Source organism: Manis javanica, chromosome 3 (assembly GCF_040802235.1).
Source record: "Manis javanica isolate MJ-LG chromosome 3, MJ_LKY, whole genome shotgun sequence".
NCBI lineage: Eukaryota > Metazoa > Chordata > Mammalia > Pholidota > Manidae > Manis > Manis javanica.
Genome location: NC_133158.1, coordinates 128,461,660 through 128,477,948, shown reverse-complemented (window position 1 = coordinate 128,477,948; position 16,289 = coordinate 128,461,660). Strand labels below are relative to the sequence as shown.

The 16,289-nt window shown below is 41.1% G+C and overlaps 1 long non-coding RNA gene across 4 annotated transcripts in view; it reads right to left on the bottom strand.

Annotated features, from left to right (window-relative positions):
- Positions 1-15,973, bottom strand: part of LOC118969184 (uncharacterized) — a 28,290-nt gene extending 12,317 nt beyond the window's left edge. For all 4 annotated transcript variants that reach the window (XR_005057098.2, XR_012129375.1, XR_012129376.1 and 1 more), the window contains exons 1-3: positions 10,248-15,973; positions 7,485-7,551; positions 152-5,330 (exon numbers count right to left, since the gene is read on the bottom strand). This is a non-coding gene — a long non-coding RNA (uncharacterized lncRNA). The remainder of the gene's footprint in view (positions 1-151; positions 5,331-7,484; positions 7,552-10,247) is intronic.
- Between the last annotated feature and the right edge of the window lie 316 nt (positions 15,974-16,289).

Here is a 16,289-nt window from a genome sequence, read left to right as displayed (position 1 = left end):
TACCCAGTGGCTGCGGACGGCTTTCTGTTCACCAACACCCCACCTGTGACTCTCAACCTTCACTCCTGGAATCACAGGAGTAGCTTGGCTAAAAATAGAGGTGCCTGAGTTTCATTAAATCAGAATTTGTTGGGGTGAGGGCTAAACTTACTTAAAATACCCCCAAGTGATTCTAATCTGCAGCGAGACAGAGGCTCAGTAGTCTGTTGTTGGCTGGGAAGCGCTTCTCTCAGCGCTGGCAGGGTGGGTAGAGTGGCCCAGGCTATTTTTCAGCTCAGAGTCACCTCACGGCCACGTCATACCCCAGAAATTCCACATGACTCAGATATGACTGTGCTGTCACAATCGATGTCTGCTCAGCTGGCCGTTTCTTCTCTGTGGGGATAATTTCATCCAACACTCAGCATACGGGCCTGCTTCCCTCAGCAGTGACCTTGCTCCAGCCGACCATTGGCACCCTGACTCCTGACTGGTCGGGCATTCCCGTGTCCCAAGAGCCCCTTGGACACACTGAATATCAGCATTTTTTAAATTGTTGCTTGGCTATTACCTTTGTTCGGCTATATTTTTCATTTTTTCCCTCCTAGTTCTTCACATGGTGCCTGACACGTGCCTGCACGCCTGTTAAATTAATGGATCAAGTTTGAGTTATAAAGTCCAACCAAGACTTTGGAGGGTGTATTAGACAAAAGAAAAAAAATAGGTTTCAGAATGATTAAATGAAGAGGTCTACTTAGGTAAATGAAAAGGAAACATGTTTTTTTCCTTAAAATAGGTGGAGTCAATTCCTCTTTGTGTACAGTTATGAGCACTGTGGTGCTAGAACACCTGTTCTCAAATGTGGTGGCACACTGGGGTCACCTGGACAGTGTTACAAAATACTGACGCTGGAGACCCCCCACCCCCCAGATATTTGGATTTCATTGATTTAAGGGTCTAGGCAATTCTAAACAACAAAACTTTAGAACTGCTCCTCCAGCCTTTGTCTCAAGCTGGAAAGTATCACAGGAACTACCTGTAGAGCTTGGTAATGGGGCAAAGTGTTGCAGATTTGGATTCAGCAGGACTGAGAAGATGCTGGGGTGTCTTTTAGCAAGCATCCCAGGCTATTCTGGTGGGGGCGCTTTTCCAACCAGACTTTGAAAAGCCCTGACTTAAGGCACCTGGCTCCAAAACCCCTCTTGTTGGAGCACACAGTTAGTTGAGGAGAAGGTTCATTTTGTTTGAGTTACCCAGGCTCAGCGTCTCACTTTGCATAGGCCAAATGTCTCAGCAGATTAACATTTAAGCTGCACACATACCTATATGGCTTCTACACAGTATTAAAGATTTGTTAGTTTTAATCATATTTTATACCTCTCCCACTGAAATGCAAATCTCTCTGGGGCTGAGACTTGATTTTGTTCACTTTGCTTCCTCCTGCTTATATTTGGCACAGTGCCTTGCAACTAATAAGTGCTTAATAAATGTTTGTAGAATGAGAGGACTACAAAGCAATTAGGTGTTATTCTGAATCAGCAGCTTGCCTAATTCAATTTAAAACAAAAGATGGTCAAAAGAGGAGTGGAAAAGTGACATTAGTGAGAATTCCTATCAATTTCTAATACTTTTGTTCAACAGGACAAACTTCAACATGGTTTGAAACAGTTTCTTGAGGCATATATTTTAACTGCCAAATCATTTTCATTCTCTCCCTTGCCCCCAAATATTTAAAAAAGCTGCTCTCTCAGTTGCATAGAATTACTGAGGAACACCAGCAAACTCAGGATGCCGGGCTTGCTCTGCTCTGAGGGCATGCTTGATGAGAACACTTCCCAGTATCCCATTTCAGGTCTGGAAAGCACCCTGGGCACTTGGGGGGCTGCTCTCCCTGGGTCATCCTCTCCGATTTTTCAGTCAGAAGGCCATTTTGTCCTAAAACTGTTCCCCTTCTCCGCTCCCATGATCTGTGGCAAGGAGGGAGGGGGTGCCTAATGGGCCAGCAGCTGGGAGACTCCTTTACTATCCCCGGCTGGCTGACTTCCTCCTCTGGCAACGCTCACATTCTTCATTCAGACATGTTGTTAACACTGAAACGAGGAGAGGCTGCAGACCTGCGAACTGTCTAGTCCTTCTCTGGTTTCTTTGCATATCTCTTCCCTGTCTGTTCCATTGCTGTGAGTCCTTCTGTGGAATAGGAGCTTTTCAGCCAGGAAGATACTGGGGCCTGTTGCCCTTGCCCCACTTAGGACAGGATGGAGGAGAAGGCTTGAGATGAGGGCTTGAATTTGCTTCCTGCCCCTTACTTGGGCTCTTGGTTTACTAATAAAGCATGTCACACTCCTGCCAACATATTATGTATTACCTCTCTATCCACATGTACAAAGCAGGGGGCAGCAGACGTTTTCTGTTCAGGGCTAGATAATAAATGCTTTAGACTTTGTGGGCCGTGGGGTCTCTGTTGCGACTACTCAGCTCTGCCATTGTAGTGAAAGCAACCATAGGTGATGCAAGGGAAACAAATAAATGGACAGGGGTGTTCAAATAAAACTTGATTTTCTGGACACTGGGTGTTTGAATTTCATATGCCACAAATATTCTTGTTTTGATTCTTTCAACCATTTAAAAAATGAATAAACCATTTTAGGCTGTATAAAAACAGCCAGCAGACTGGATCTGGTCTGTGGCCTATAGAAATAAGGGAGGAATGGGGAAATGGGTTTTTCCATGAAACGTAGTCTGGTATTTCTCTGTAGACCCATGCATATGGAGCTCAACATGCAAAAATGTCTATAGGATTCTGGAAACACAGTGGTTTGAACATTCTTATCTGGAAACAGCCCCCAAACTATGTCTGGTATATAAAGATATTAAAGCCTGGTATAAGGCATGTTCCTTAAATCTCTAAATCAAATATAAATTGCTCTGAGCTCACCTAACTGGGGTAGAGTGAGATCTCTGCTCTTTGGGATTACATGAGAAACTGAATTTATTTGGTGCTCATGGTGCATGATGAAGCAGATGCCCATCACTAGTCCAGCGGGCTTTGTCTTTACTCTTACTCTTCCTGCTTGTCTCTGGTGTTGAGGCTGATCTTCCAGCAGTGCTCACTGACAGCTGGGGGCCCCACCACCTGCGCTGCTCTCAGAGAGCCCCCCTATACAGTCATACTGCAGTATGTGGAGTGAAGCATGCAAGATGGGCCTGTCTGTACACCATCCGTGAACTCCCCACCCACTGAAAAACTCAAACCCAAAGGGAAAGCCTTCCCATTCTCAGGCTCCGTGACTCTTTTCTCCACACTGCTATCTCTGGCTGCTTCAGCCTAATGAATTCCAAGCAATTTTCTCCATCTCTAAATCTCATCCCCTCCACATACAGGAGTGGTCCCAGAACAATTTCGCTTCTTGGGTGAAGTGTACAGAGACCTAAGTCATTCGGAAGTGCAAAGCTCTCCTCTGGGGGACTGGGGCTGGGGTAGGAGGAATTAGGAAAAGGGAGATGCTCCTATCAGTTAGTTTCTTTCATAATAACACACCCTTTTGTTTCCTCCTACTGTGCCAGTCCCTGCAAGAGGTGCTTCAGCTGCTTCCTGGCCGTCATGACTCTAATGTTCAGTAGAAGTTAATTTTTGCTGAAGGTAGAAATTAGGAAGGGATGAGTCTTGCAGAAACAGTGGATGTCTGCACTCTAATTGAAGAACCACACTGGAATCCTCAGTCTTTTCAAGTGGAATCCATGTTTTTCTTACCCATTTTTCTCCAGGGTGTTATCTGAATATGTAAAGGTGGTTTCAGATCAAATGTTGAAGGGCCTTATACTAAGGAGTCTGGAGTGTATTTTCTAAGCAATGGAAAACTTCATACAGGAAAGCAGAACAAGTGGATTTTTTATTATGGGTAACTAACTGAGGCAGCAAAGTAAAGGATGGATTGAAAGAGGAGTCCGGAGGTGGGAGCCTGTTACTTGGCTCCTGCAACAATTTATGCAGTCCTGGTTCAAATTCTTTATGCAAAGCTCTCCAGATTGTGATCTCATCAAGGGTAGGGAATGTAAGGTTCAATTTTTATTCCCTCCACCCCTACCCCACAGAGTAGCAAATATATTCTTTTTTACAAATTTATTACATATTACTTTTGATGCTTAATAAATACTGATTGAATTAGATTGGCTCCAAATGCACTCTCAGAATAAAAATAATGAAAAGTAGAGAAACTCCATGTTCATGAGCTCTTCATTGTCTTTTCACTGTGCTTGCACAATTTGGGTAAAAGCAAGTTCTTTATTTTGATAGTGCAACCAATGACAGCTTTGGTAAACTCTTTTTCCCTTCCCCCTCCTATTAACACAAGAAACTAATTCTTAACTCTGTTTTATAATATACGTTCATGACAATAGAATATTGAAGGTACATTCTCAAGTCATAAATATTATAAACCATATTTTTATGTGGTATTGTGTAGCCACTGTCTTTTGCAACAATTCGGCATGGAATTACAAGTAGTGTGTGCTAAATTTTATAGGCTCTTTAATTTTTTTATCTCTTCATTTGCATGCATATATTTTATAATTATTCATTCTGGTAATAAACCCCACAGGATTTTAAATTGAACTGAAGTCCCAGATGCTTTAAAGGAATTTATGATGCATAATTGTACTGGTTTGCCTAAAAACAAACAATAATGCATGACTTAAATATTCTGCCCAGGGGAGGAGTCAAATTCTTCCTTAGAATTCTCTGGCTTCTATTGACTCATGAAAGATTCCAAACAAATTAAGTGAACATAAAAATGATGGAGCCAAGGAAAGAGTGAAGCAGTGACTTTCTGAAGGTTTCACTATCTAGAACCATATACATCTGTGTAGTGAAAATATTTGTGAGTTACCTATAGCACTTACTCCCCAGCCAGAGATGGGGAGTTTGTGTGTTGACATGAATGTTTATGGGAGGGGAAGGAGGAGAATTTTTCTTCTCTCAATGGGAACAACCTGTGTGCATCAAGGTAGGAGAAATAATTTATTACTTGGCAGAAAGTCTCAGGGCTTGAATTTTGTATCTATGGCTACATACAAATTATACCTAAATATAGCAGCTTATAAGGGCAATTACTTATCCTGTAGATCAGGAAACTGGGATCAGTTTAGCTGAGTGATTCTGGTCCAAGGTCTCTCAGGAGGCTGCATGAAAGCTGTTTGCAGGGCTGCAGTCTCATCTGAACAGTCACCTGGGGAGGATTCTTTCCTAGGCTCATTCATGCAGTTGCTGGCAGGGTTCAGTTCCTTTCTGGCTATTGGCTGGAGATATGAGTTCCTTACCATGTGAGCCTTTCTGGAGCCTACCTAATGGAGTCCTGCAGAGGCACAGGAAAGATGAGTGAACAGGGAAAGTTGGTCAACATAAACATAAGAAAAGATTTAAAGGATTCATTTTTTAAAAATTATTTCCAATTCCCAACTACAGTTGAATTCTATGAATTCACTTTTTACCCCTTCCTTCACTATCTCCCTTTATGTACTTGAGCTAGTGGGTATCTGTTCCTTTTCTGAAAGAACATTGTCTAGAATTAAGCACACCGACTGAAGTTCATGCATGTTAGCTCAGAGTCAGAGAGAGGGGATCCTGTTGGTAATCGGTTAGAAAATGAATTGGCTGGCCATGGGTTAGACATCCGCCCTAGAACTGGGCTGTTTTCTAGAAGGGACTATGAGAAGCCTATCAATGGCAAGACATTAGTCCATGATGTTCCCTGTAATGGATGGTGAGCATGCAGAAAGTGGTTAGCAGGCTACTCTTTTACATTTAGGAGGGTAATGGTGGGAGATGCAAGAGTTTGAAAAGTTTGATGTAGAAGATCTAACAGACTATTTGCCCAGGAATAACAAATCTAGGATGGAAAAATAGGAAGTCCTTGTTTTATGTCTGAAATAATGTACATTCTATAAGTCAATCTTTTCAGACTATGAGAGTTCACAGCGCAGTAAAACTAGAAAAAGTTGGGGACTGACATAAGTTGTGGATGTTACCCTGAAAACCTCCAGCAATGACTACTCTTTAAATCATTTCATGAAAGAAAAGATCTTTCCTACCATCCCCAATACAAAAGACTTACTCTTGGACTACAGGAGATTCCTTAAATTGAATATGTTTAGCCTTATGAAAAATCAACTATATTGTCTTTACTTACTCCCTCACACGGCATGCAAGCTCTTGAAAATTTATCTTAGGCAACACTAGGTGTGTTAGTACTCATTGACTGACTTGTGGAAACTGTTGCTGTGGCTTAAAGGGAGGCACATAGGTCATAGAAGTTTACAGAAGTCATCTAGTGGCAGTGCATTTCATCATTCATTCATTATTTTATTGAACAAATATATGGTGAACACCACTATGTGGTTCATAGATATTAAACAACTCATCTAAGAGTACTAGTTAATTTTAGAAAATTGCTCAATTGGGTAAAAAAAAAATCAATATTCTTTTTACTTACCCCCTTCTACCTTCCAAATTTCAATTTTTAAACGTATAGAAGCAAGACTTTAAATTGGATTTTTCTGAGAAGGTGTCATAGCCAAATTAAGCCTCCAGGACACACACACACACACACACACACACACACACACACACACACACACACACACAAAGTGGTTGAATTTTTTATTGCTATTCAATTTGAAGAATTGCAGTGCCAGTGTACTGAAATGTAAGACTCAAACCCTTTTGATTAAACTAAATCTTTAATTTAAAATTTCTTTCAATTATTTTCTCCTTAGTAGATACTACTTTTATGAAGGCACATATGTGGGAAACATTATTTCAAGGAATACTGCTTATGTAGCTATATTTTTGTTCAGAATGATTTCCCTCATTTTTCAAGGCATTGTATCACTTATGTGGTGTCTGGAATTTTTCTAATTCTTAAGATTCTGATCATGACCAAACTTCATTCAGGTGCACTTCTCTTCAAATAAAAAAGTTCAAATAAAACCTTTATCTTGGTTTGACAGAGAGAAAAAGTGAAGGGAGAAATGTCCCAATTCTCTCAGTTTCCATTAACTTTAAGCAGAAGCCTTGCCTGTGGAAAAGAAGATATTTTGATGGCAAAGAGACTGAGATGAAGTGGCTTTCACACCACCATGTAGGATGTCATTCACCGAATATCTAGATAACCTGATTTCCAGATCCACACAGAGGTATAGGCTCCACTCTGCGCTGTCAGTAGCAGGACTGATTTGCTCTGGGAACCTTTCCTACCTTACAGTTTAACTTACAGTGCAGTGATTTGCACTTTAATGGAGTTGCAAAGTCTGGGAACTTCATTTCTGTGCGTTCCATTCCCATTGCCTATAGCTTATATTTACTGTCTATTAGTATAGATGTTGTTAATGACTCTCTGGGTCATTTCCCCCCTCTTCAATGCATTTCTGGGTTGAAGAATTATGTTTGGCTTTAAATTATGAAAATTTTAATAAATACAGGGAAGAACATAAATATAAGTAAAAATTACCAGAAATTGCATTTCCCTAAGAAAACCACTGTTGGCGTTCTGGCCGATGGCTTTCCTGGGAACACCACTGCAAAAGAGAAAGGAAAAAAGATGCTCGTTGGATTAGCAGTGACTACAGAAGCTTCTATATTTTAGATGAATGGCATAATGCATCTCAGGGGAGATTTTTGTTTGTTTGTTTTTGTTTTTGTCTTTCACCTAGGCAGGCTGTAGTTCGGGAATAATTCTGAATCAGGATAATAGAATCCAAATAAGCCCCACATTTGAAAAACCAAATTTAAGACATGTCTAAAAAAAGTAGGTATTAGTCCCAGACAATTTGCAAGAAGTAAAAATCAGCACTCCTACAAGGAACAAAAAGGAAGAAAGAGTAATTCATTCAAATTGCAACATTGTGTCTATTTAGATACAATATTCTACAAGAGCTACCTCTGTTTATTGTCATGCCCATTCAGGCTATAACAATGTTACTGCTTTTTGGCTTTGTATGCTGATACACCATGTTTTTCATTGTGCTCAAGAATTGAGGAGGGAAAAAGGAGAGAGATTTAGTGAGCTATGACACCATTAAGATTTTATATTGTAATGTCTCTGGTTTGTTGTGTTTTGTCAAAGATGTGTCTGGTATCTATTGTTTTTATTATTTCCAGCTGTCCTAATTATTTCTCTCATTTGATTTTAATTCAGCTTTCAAAGAGGAGCTGGATGGCCAGGTGGTTATTATTTTTTTAAAACTCTTTCAGCTCTAATTAAAAAAGATGTCCAAAGACATTATTGCAGCATTTACTTATAACATGTTTATGATCCCAGTGAAGAGAAAAGTCATGTTCCTAATGCTGATTTCTATTATTGGCGCTGCCACCCATGCCCAAGGAGAAAAAAACAGGGCACAGCCTTTCAGTGTATGTGTGTGTACTTATTCTTAAAAAAAAAATCCTGGAAATAAAATGTTGAAGATAAATGTTGCATATGAATATGCTTAAAAAGTAATTCTAACCAACAGTCAGTGCTTGCTAATACTTTGTTTTCATGAACAAGGTTTTCTTTGGGTTAGATTGTTAGTGAAAAAAAGGAACCGAAGACTGGATCTAGAGGCAAAGAAATAGGTGAGGCCAAGTTCCACTCCAAGGGATTTCATGGGTCATTTATTTATTTATCTTTGGGATGTGGAATAAATAAATGGTTATTCTTCATTATTAAGTAACAGGGCAATTAAAATCTATTTTGCAGGTTTCCTTTGGAAAACAAGACTCCTGTCAACCTTCTCCCCAAACTCACTTCATTGGCAGAAGGCCCTGGGGGCCTCAGTCCCGCTGGAAGCTATCCTCCCCCCCCTGTGCCATGTGTGTGCCATGCCCATTCACCCACTGTTTTTCACCAATGTTCTTGGGCCACCCCATCTCAGTCTAGATCGCTTCCACCTTTCCCTCCTCCAGGGGACTTCTGAAGCTGGGTGTGCAATGGTGGGTGAGCTCACTGAGGAGACACAAACGTTACACCTCTGAAAGTCAGAGCCTGGCCTCTCTCTGTGCATCCACCCATTTCACAGTGTAGTCAACAGTCTGTGAGGCCCCACAGAGGGCGGACTGAGGGCCGCACCAGCGCGCTTCTGTTAACCTTACTCCATGTGTCTCAAATCTATGCTGAGCATAGAAAGAGCTGATAACATTCCTCAATGCTCTCCAACCCGCCTTTCTTAATGTACACTTATTAAAGTGACTTAGCACGAGGGAGTCGTGGGATGGTGGAGGCCCCTGAGCCTTGGTGTCCTCTGTAGAGGGGGCTCCAATTGAGGGGGTGATGTGAGGACTCAGTGTATATGTGAAAGAGCTAGTTACAAAGTAGGCAGCAATAAATATGAATCTCCTTCTTCCCCCAGGTGAGTATTCCAACCCCACATTATTTCTCAGAGGTGGGCCAGTGGAAGACAGGTGTGAAGCCTTCCCAAATGACATCGTGGTCACACAGCACCCGCTAAATTCATTCCCGGGAAGCAAAATCATGGTTAAAGAGTAACTTGCAAAGGGAGCAGGTTCCTAGGAATGCTTGGGCTAATGGAGCCACTGCATCCTTTTTAAAAAGAACCCTAGGAATAGGATTATGGACATGACCTTTTCCTTCTCTTTGAGTAATAGGAGGATGGTTTCTGGAAGAAACAGTGCAAAACAGAAAAACTGTCCTGGACCCAGAACTGTGAGATGTATTTTAGAACTGGTCTAGATCCAGCTTTCAATGTGTGCCCCTGACACAAAATGGATGCCACATTTGTTCCTTCTCCGTGGACATGGCACAGCCACGGGCATCCGTGCTTCCAGCCAATGGCATCAAACTGTTGCCGGCTGCTCCCCGTGGGAGCGTGGCCAAAGCTGACCACTTCATTTGCTGTCTTTGCTCCATCATGACCAAGCACAGCTCCATCAGGACTAAGAACCCTGCCTGCCTTCCCTCAGTGAGCAGCGAGCTAGTGACTGGGGACAAGGTCAGAGGTATATGGTTTCCTGTTATTCTTCATCTAGATAATTTGGATCCTCTTTATACTGAACAGCCAAACTCCTTGAAAACCCAATGCCCTGGTCCCATGGCTCACATCAAGTGAGAGCTTCTTTCCAGAATCTCCAGGTTCCTGGCACTGCCACCCAGAAAGATTCTCAAAGAATGTTTTGATAGCCTAGATCAAAATGGTTGTCTAATCCTGAATTTATGTAAAAAGATAATAATGCATTCCACTGGGAGTACTAAAATAAATTTTAAAAGTGCACTTACTGATATTTTAGGCATCTGTATATGATAATGGTGCAGCGGCCTTTCTGAGTCAAGTGCAGTATAATGATCTGATAATCACTTGGAGCAGCTTCCCACCTCGGGCTCCTCATGCTTCTGTGCCTGCTTAACTCCTGCTCTTCTTCAGGTCTCAGTTCTGACGCCCTCTCCTTAGGGAGTCCTTCTCCGACCCCTGCACCAGGTTACTTCCCTTTGCAACACTTAATTCATATTAAAGTCTCATCTGTGTCAAAGCAGCAGCAAAGAGGCTCACACTTAAATCTTGGTTCTGTCTCTTACTTGCTTTGTGAGGCTGGGCAATTTATTTAACTTCTCTCTGTCTCTGTCTTAGTGCATTTGGGCTGCTATAATGAAATATCACAGACTCGGTGGCTCACAAGCAGCAAACACTTACCGCTGTAGTTCTGGAGGCTGGAAGTAGGAGCTCAAATGTTGCCAGCGTGCTGGGGTTCTGGTGAAAGCCCTTTTCCTGGTTGCAGACTGCCTACTTCTTGCTGTGTCCTTCCAGGGTGGAAGGAGGAAGGGAACTTTCTGGGGGTCTCTTTAATCAGGGTACTGACCCCATTCATGAGGGCTCTACCCCCAGGACCTAATCACCTTCCAAAGGCCCCACCTCTTATTACCATCACATTGGGGGTTAGGATTTCAACATACGAGTTTTGGGGAGCCACAAACTTTCAGTCTATAGCAATAGACAATGTTTTATCTTGTCACTTTACTATGTAATGTTGATTCCCTACTACATGTCATTAAAGACCAAGCTCCCAGCCTTCCTCAAATCACAAATAGATAAATAAAGGATGATATTAGTTTACATTAAAAAAGAGGCACACTTACCATTAGATATGATTTCCATTTTTAAGAATTTGGCCGTATGACTATATGATGGCCTGAATTCTCACTAGACATTCTCTTTCTTTTTTCTACTCATACTAATGAGCAATATTTTAATTTTTGCCATGCTCTCTTCCTTATAATTTATTGTTTTGTTTGCCAAATTTTCTTCCCACACCTTTGGAAATGGGCTTTACTATTAGCTGTTATCTTTTTCAGTTACTTTTCCAGGTCTTCTCAAATTTTCTACTTGTTTTCAGTAGAATCGTGTCTGCTTTTCTTTTCCCACTTCCTGACTCCGATTACTCTTCTCAGAGCTCGTGAGCCCCACAGACCATCTGCCGCCGCCTCCTATTTAAGCCATCTCAGATCTTTTATAGACTTCCAGCCTCAACATGTTCGTGTTGAATGGGACCTTAGGGAATTTTACAGATGAGAAAATTGAGCCTCAGAAAGGGACATAATTTGCCCCGCATGGCAGGTCCGGTTAGGGGAGGGGCCGGGACCAGATCTCCCGACTGGCTCCGCGTTGCCGCAGGAGACCACGCCCCCCATCTCTTTGCATTGACGTCACTCCACTTCTTAATTTTCTTTACACATTATAAACTCTCTTTTACTAGAGAACAGTAACATTTCCTTTCAGAAATCTTGCCAAGTTTTCCTGTTTTCTTCCTCTTCCTTTGCTTAGGGAATGTATTTAGGTCATTTTCTGGTTCTCACTGGAGTCTGTAGACCTGAATTGTTTGTAAAGTCAGGCTAATATTCAGTTAGAAAACAAGCAAAGCATATTGTGCAATGCTCTGCTCAGATAGTTAGCAACGATGCCCCCATTCCCAGAATAGTCAGAAACACTATCTTTTCTGAAATGAATTTTAGATAGTCTTTCCCTGAGCCATTTTCTCAGGGATTGCTTTGATAGTTACATGGAGAAGAAAAGGTACAATATTACTGATTTTAGATAGGAGATGGTTTGAAAATCTGAAGCAGCATTGTATCTTTCAGCAGGCCACTCCACACAACTGAAGTAAGTTTGCAATTAGAATTAACTAATTGAAATGTATAAGAAAGTTTTATGACCTTTGTATCAGAGCATGTTACGGTGTAAAAGGTTAGACTGCCTTTTACAGAAGTTATGCTTTCATCCTTGAACAGGGTTATTCATCCTCCCCCAAGGCCACATAGTAGCTGATTTAGAGGGGCATGTCACTGTCAGCTTGCTTACATGATGTGCCAAGAACACATTACATTTATTAATCAACTGAAAATCATCACTAATAACATGTCATTAAAAAAACAACAAAACATCAAGGATGTAAAGAAAAAGAGAACTTTATGTTCAGAACAAGATATGGTACTAGTCAGAGACTGTAAAATTTATGTAGTAGCTGTTTTAAAAAATCACCTAAATGTCATGGCAGAAACACTATATCACAGCAGAAACTAATATTTCCTCATGCAAAATGTGGCATCAACTCTAAAGGCCCCCTGCTATTAGAGGCATTTGCCAATATTTTGGGTGTGTTCGTAAAAGCTAATTAAAAGCTTTTGGCCCTTAGATCACAATACTATGGTTTTGCTATAGCAAAGTGAGATGGGGAAACTTAAGCTGGCTGTACTATGCCACATGCCAAGGGGCACAATTCCAAGCTTTCCTATAATCCATTCAACACATACAATATTTATTGCAGAGCAGTGGGAGTTCATTATTTCATCAATAGGCTGAGAGATTGGGAGATTTTTCTCAATTGAACAACTGGTTTACAATAATGGAATTCTACATCAGGTGTGAAGCAATCCAATGGACCCTCCCTTTTTATAATTTCTGTTAGTGCAGTAAACCAGGGGCCAGAATTATGTGATGAATAGGGTGGAAAGAGCATGCCCTTTTAATGGCTTCCAATAGTGGTGTAGCTTGTTGCTTGAGACTAAAAAGCAAACATTAAAAAGGCTACCTTTTGTCAGATTTCTTGTTCTTACATGGCCAGAATTTACAGCTATGGGAAAAGAACACTAAGGCAGCTTAAAAGGGGGTGGCTCTGAGGCTTTCTTCTGGTAATTTTAACATTTTCTCTGTATTACCTGAATAATTTGCACACAACAAGCTGCAGATTTTGCCTCCTGCAAATATATTGATGTTATATATAAATTCAGTGATGCTCTGGTACCTGCAGGATCTCTTAGTAAGTAGGGGTAGTATTCAAAATATCTAACAACAAATAGGATCAAGATTCTGGCTAGTTCTACTGGACCCTGGCTGGGCTGCTTAACCTGCTGGCTGAATATAAGCCCTGTTGTAAGTGTCTTCTGTTGAGATATTTTGGGATTCGTGGGGGACTAATGGCTCAACTGGAACTCATGTGTCCTCATCTCTAGGCCCACTGACTTTGTGAAGATGCTCAGGTTTGCTCCAGAGTTGTATATTTATTCCTGCATTTTTTGGTGTTATGGGTTAAAAAAGCCTGGACAGAATGGCATGTTGTCAAGAGCTTTGGATTAAATGACCAAAACAAATCTGAATCGTATCCCAACTCTGCTACCTACCAAGAGCATTACGATGGATGAAAATTCCTTTTTGTTCCATCGCACATTGAGACTTAACACTCATGCCTGTTCATAAGTCACTAATAAGACCTTCCAACTCTCTGACTTGGGAAAGTGCATAGCCTTCTTCCAGGGGAAGTTTGTGGCCATTTTGCAGTGTCACCCCAGAGATGTGACTTTCTCCTACCTTCATGCAATTTGTATTTTGGTGGTTTAGTGCTAGTAAGTGAACAATTTTGTCAGGTCGGGCATCTAGTGTTCTCTTCAATTTTACAGTCTTCAATATCATGTCACATGAAATCAGCAGTTTCTCAAATGGAAAACACTGCAGGTCTGGGCTTCTACACTATGTCTGAGAGAGAACTGTCACACAGGCAGAAAGTTCTGAAGCCAATGTTCTGGACTGAGTTACCTCCTCTGCGTGCTGGCAGTCTTATTCTGCAGATTGTGAAAGATGAGGAAGTAGGCTAATTTGGTCACTTTTTACGTGTCTCTTAAACACATTTAGCACAGATTAATATGTGGCCTGGGTTTATCCATTACTATGAGAAGGGGTAAGCAAAGACTTCTATTAACACCTCTAGCCCAGCTCCCTTGCTGGCCACCAGCACCCCCAATCCTGCACCTTTCTGCCACTGCATTTTACCAAGATTTAAAAGTACCCATTTCCTAACAACTGTGGCAAGGAAGGAGCATTGTCCCTGCCTCCCTCACATGTGGTTAGGTAGACAGGGCTTGCTTGCCAAGTCCAAATCTTTGTGTAGGGCAAATTACTCCTTGCACTGATCATAAAATAAGCATCTGACATTTCCTGCAAATGGTCTATTTCTTCATACAGAATTAAGTTGCCAAAAACATTTGTTTACAATCTAAATATTTGGATCTTAAGCCAAAAGGGTGGGAGAGTCTGGCTTCCTCCACATTTTGCACAGTGATACGTCCAATAAATGTTAATTATGATAATAAATAATCAAAAAAGAACATGTTGGGGGTGGGGGAAGTGTGAGGAGACAGGAATGGCAAATTGCACTAGTTATGAGAATTATTTAAAGGAAAAAATGGAAAGATGCCTCCTGACTGTCCATCACACTGCAGGCATTTCCCCGGTTTTAGAACCCAGAGGCCCGGCTTCACTGGGACAGGGGGACAGCTGCAAAACCTGGTGTTGGGGCTCAGGCTGGAATGACAGCAGAAGGTGAGAGGCTTCCCAGAGGTCTCTGGGGCAGATTCTAACCCCAGAGCACTGTCTATGGAGTTGGAAAGCCTTGGGTTTGGATCCCTGCTCTAACAGTTCCAAGGGACCGCTCCCAGCCCATTTCCTCAGCAATAAAACAGGGCTCATAGAGGCTTCTGTCAGGGCTTTTATGAGTGTTAGATGAAATCATGCACAGAAAGCCCTTAGAATGATTCCTGGGCATAGTACATAGTCCAGAACTGTAACCTTGATGGTGATGATCGCTGCTGTCCCCTGTCTTTACCTGACCGCTGCACCTGGCCTGCTCTGGGCCTGCCTTCTGTTCCGCCTTCCCTCCTGCTGAGGGACGCCTGCTTCTTTCCTGGATCATAGGTCTCTTTTTCTGAGACAGCCTCAGTTTCAAATATTCTGACCCATTATCTCCACAAATCAATAAAATAACTGAGAAATTTCAGTATTTGATAAATACTAACTGAATGACTCAGAGCAGTGATACAGTCAAGTAAAAAACATGTGTCACGAAAATTGAGTCACCCGCTAAAGGAATTCAGGGACTAATGAGGACATGTGTGCACGCCAGCCCACATTCAATACAATTATATGTATGCATGTGCTGTCTTTGGATTGTACAGTTGGGAAATATTATACTTATAAAATTCTGCCAAACTGAGAACAACACAAAGGTGATGGACGGCAAGGGAGTGGGAGACAGTGAATCTTCTCAAGTGCTATTGGATGTAGTTATGTAATTGGAAATGAGTTCAAAGTTGTTTCAGAGGGTCATAATTATTTTATTTTAAATTTTTATTTTTATTTTAACATCAAAATGAATGTTAAGGGGTGGCTAAAATTTGATTGGATAAAACATTCTATAAGAAATCATAAAATTAGACCAAATTTAAGTTCAGAAACTGTGTCTAGAGTTTTGACTTGAAAATTATTAATAATCAAATTCTTTAGGCAGAGGACTTTGCCAATATTGAAAACATACAAAGGAAGATACAATGTGTTTATTCCTGAAATGATGACTGCAAAGCATGCATGACTCATGTTAAATAAATGATAATGCAGTTGCATTCTTAAGCCTGTGACTAATTCCAACAAACCTTGGAAAGCTCCTTAAAAAGCTATGCTTGGTTTATAGTGTTTATTTCTTTGATTTAAAAATTGTTTCAATTGTAAAACTCTCTCAGGGCATATGTTCAAGTTATGAATACATCATTTCTATAGAAAGTAACCTAGAATAGTACCTAAATAATACTAAGAGCAAATAGTCCCCTTAGTACCAACCCACTGAATAAGACCAAGTAGAATAAAAAGGAGATGATGAATTTGGGAATCTCCTTGTTGGCTTTGCATTCATGGTGATAACGGAAAGGTATCTTCAGATACCTTTGAATTATGGGGCACATCTGGGGGTTTAGATGGAATTTTCACTAATAATGATTGAGACT